The following is a 4,355-nucleotide window of genomic DNA, read 5'->3' as shown; positions in this document are numbered from 1 at the left end:
AGCCAAGTGGAATTTAACTGAATATGTAAATCAATTTGGGAAATGTTGCCATCTTAAAAGCATTATAATTTCTGAATTCAAGAATTTGTGATTTTTCCGTTTTTACCAGTTTTTAAATTCCAGTCAACAATTTCTTATATTTATCTGAGGATAAGATTTATACTTGTTTGGTTAAAATTTTCAATAAAAAATTTATAATTTTTTTGTTCTAAGTTGAATGGTATTTTTAATTTCATTTTGTAATTTTCATTGGTAGTGTGTATAAGTCCCTTTATTATTTTTATGTTGATCATGTACTGTGAATCCTTTCTGGATCCCATTTCAAAGATCATGTAGTTTTAAAATAGGGATAATTTCACAATTTATTTTCAAAATAAGGACTACAAAAATTGTATATAATGGCATGTTTTTGGCAAAAAAAATTGCTGTATCTATTTAATATATCGACATATGAAATATATACTTAAATAAACATATATGTATATAAGAGCAATTCCTTCTAATATTGAATAATTTTTTGAATGTGATTAACATTATATTCAGTAAATATTAACCTTCTCTGAAGATAGCTTGTGCCTTTTGTCTTCAGACCCTGGAAGGTAACTGCTAATACCTTCCAACATCCTGTCCTTAAAACATATTTTTTAGATAGAATCCTTAAGACATGCCTGGTCATCTATTCAAATAATTTGATTTTTGGCAGAAATTTTGAACCACACAAAGTAGCATATACACATATAAAAGATCTACAGGCTAAGGTAAATCACACAGGTAGTTATTCATACCTACATGTCTCACCTGAAATAAATCTTTGGAAACCAAAGCTTTGCTGATCTTCCCTTGTTGAAAATATTTCATGTGCACTACTGTTATTTAATGATATAAACTTTTCATACTATATATTTCATATAAAATATTTTATGTAAGATATTGTTGCTGGGATCATAAGTTATGTCAATTTGTACCTGGAACACTCCTGGGCTCTTGCCTATGTGTCTCTTCTTTTTAATGTGCTCATTTTAATCTGTATCTTCACATTTTGATAAATTTTAATGAGCATAATGGCTTTTTGGAATTATGTCCATCCTTCCATTGACTAGATGAACATGAAGGTGATCTTGGGGAGCTGGTGTCAGAAGTAGGATTTCCCAGAACTGCTCTGACTCACTGAAACATGGCCAAAGAATGGTGTAGGCAAAGGAAGGCTGTAAGCGCCACTGTTGATGAAACTTAGTGCCTCCATGACCACTGTGTCTCCCATTCCATCTGACATGTGATCATTTATAAATGTAAAAGATACAAATAAAGTTCAGAAGTTATACATGCAACTCTATCACACAAGGAAATAAAAATATCAAGAAGCTGTATATTATACAATGCCATGGTTACTGTTGTCTCTAGTATCTAAAATGAAAATAAAGAAGAATGTACACATTAGGATGTTTGGGGCCAATCTTGGATGTATCCAGTGTGAATTATAGCTTGTAGTCAGAAGTCACCACCAAAGGAACTCATCCTGTCAAGGTATAAATATTTAGTTATTTAGAAATGGAATTAATAAAGTGATAATTGACTGATTCAAAACAAAGGATTTAAATTAAAGCTTAATTGTAATTACAGGTTGGATGGAATGGTAGGAGGCTCTGTTTGTTTCCTAACATTGGAAAGTCACAAGCAAATCTGATATATTTACTCCAAAATGAAAGAATTTAAAAAGATAGAAGAAAAAGGTATTAATAAGAAACCTGACATCAAATCACTTGGGCAATGATTCTTCAAAAATTTAAGGTAATGATTTATGAAAGGGTCACTCTCCCTTGATGAGGCACTGGCTTGGCACCCAAGGTCTTACATACATTGGCAAATTGGCTAAGGATTGGAGAAAAATCTTTTCTGAAGATGCATGATATGTGATCACAGTTTACTCTGCATCCAAGACCTTCTAGTGAAATCCTCATGGTGACTGCATTTAGGTGGTGAGAGTGTTGTAATACAATGAATGAAAGGATTAAGGTGAAAGTGGATGAAATTGGAATACTTGAAAGACTTTATATAAAGTGATTGTGTTTCCTTTATCTGAATATATTACGGAAATGAGTATTTTCAGCTATTATTGACCAAACATGCTGACTGGGACCCTGTACAACTGCTAGAACCCACGCAGACTGTTATAGGAATGAGTAGGGAAGCTGTTGAAAGAAGAGACCACCATTTTAGTTAATGGAAAATAAGAACAGTGTCTAGACAGTTTATTTCGATTTATGGATGGTACAAGTTGTACATCTTTCAATACTGTCAGATACTATCAACGAAACTATGCAGAAGAAGGCTACATGTGAGTGTGAAGCAGAACAAAGGTGAACTATACCTCAAAAGCACAATGTTGGCCTTCTTCTTTTTGAGGATGGGTCCCTGTGGTTTACCCACATCTGCAAAACATACTCTGCAGATCACACCTTATGACAAATGCATGTGGGCACAAACCAGCAACCTTTGGAATATGAACTAGAAAATGTTCACTTGAGGGACAATAACTAGCTGGCCCACTGACTTTAATAAGAATGTCTCTCTATGACTGAAGATTATAAAAACAAATGCTGAAAACTAACATAGTCATAATGTCTATTCTTATGGTAGAGAAATAGTCAGCAGGGCATTTTTCTGGTGAGTTCCATGGTAAAATGGAAATTGTTCTGCAAGAACCTGTCAATGGGAGAATAAAAGTACTCATCATATTCACAAATAGAAGATATCTTTTCCTCTAGGAACAACTATGGAACATCTGATGAGCTACTGAGTCCTGTTATCAATGGACAGTACCCTTCAAATATTTCTGCATCGATAAGAATGATAATTAGTTTATGATAGCTATTGATGTGATAGCACCTGGTATAGAAGGTGTACATGGACTTAGGGTCTGGTAGTATTATGATTCAGAAGAACAATGGAAAACTAGACTACTATAGAATGTCCATATGGAAATTGTTCTTACGGAAATTTTTCTTCAATGTCTTTCTTCAAATGGGAATTTAAGGGGTGTATTAACATAGAACATGTACATGTGCACGAGTAGGATCAATTCCAATATGGATGCTGTTTAGGAATATCAAGCGGGATGCAGATACTCTCACTTGATGTGACCACCAGGGTCATAGAATGTCTACACAAGGGGACCTGTGTCAGTGTGGATTGGGCAGATGGTCACCATATTTTTCTCATCATTTCTTAGATATATAATGCCAACAATTCTGTATCTCAGGGAGGAAGAATATAGATGTCACGGGGAAGATTCCTGGCAAAGAAGATACTGCACAAAGATGCCACTCTGAACAGATTCTGGAGGCTGGGAGATGACAGATGGGACCTGCCAGGTATGGAAACTTGTTTTGGATGTGGCTTTGCATACTCAGTGCTAGACGCAAATGCCCAGATTGGAACAGAAGATGCTGTAGCAGCAATGGTGTGAATGGGTCGTATCAAATGAACACATCATGTTGTGTATCATCTTCAGAGTAATTGTTTGATAGACAGTTGAAATGCTCAGTTGAAGCACTGGTTTTATGAATCTAGGGAAACACAATCATGCAGAGACGTCCACACTCATTTACAGGTTTGTGTTCACATTTAACAGGAAAAGCAAGCAAGGATCTCCACTAGATAGAATCCTCCATTTTACTGAGACATTTGTGGAACAGTGAGAAAAGAAAGCTGGTACGATTGTTTAATTCTTCCTATACATCCTCAAATTTCCTTCTTCCACACCTCACCTAAACATTTCTGTTTCCATCTGATGCAGTGGTACCAAAATTAGGGCTACACATGTGGGTGCCAGAAGAAAGAATGTCCTTAATAATTAAAATTTAACTATAATTTTAAAACTTCATGTTAGATTTCCTAAGTGCACGGTGGGGTGGTTAAACCCCCACCCCTCTGGCAATACTGAAATTGAAAGTAAATGCAGTTACATTCCCTGTTGAATGAGATAGCCATGAATTCTCTCCCTATGGAAGCCTATCCTAGTGAAATGAGAATGGGCTGAGGAGGAAGAACTAGCTAAACTAGCATTACTGCCAGCAAACTATGCAGAATGTTTGCTGAAATTGAATCTGAAATCTGTTGCAAAGGTAAAAATGTTAGAGAAAACAGGATAAATGGATAGAATTAGAAATTGTAGTTTAGGGAAACTGAATAAAAAGGTTGTATAATGAGGAAATGCAGTATTTTATTTGTAATATATTAAAAGCTGAGAAAAAGAGCTAATGCTGTATCTTACCTCAATTGCACTTGATGCTCTAGGATGAACCCATGTGATACTGTGGCTTTTATAACCTGGGACATTAGAAGTAAGGCCTGCA

The sequence above is a fragment of the Manis javanica genome, chromosome 14, assembly GCF_040802235.1.
Source record: "Manis javanica isolate MJ-LG chromosome 14, MJ_LKY, whole genome shotgun sequence".
In the NCBI taxonomy this organism is placed as follows: domain Eukaryota; kingdom Metazoa; phylum Chordata; class Mammalia; order Pholidota; family Manidae; genus Manis; species Manis javanica.
Note: the sequence above shows the minus strand (reverse complement) of the source record.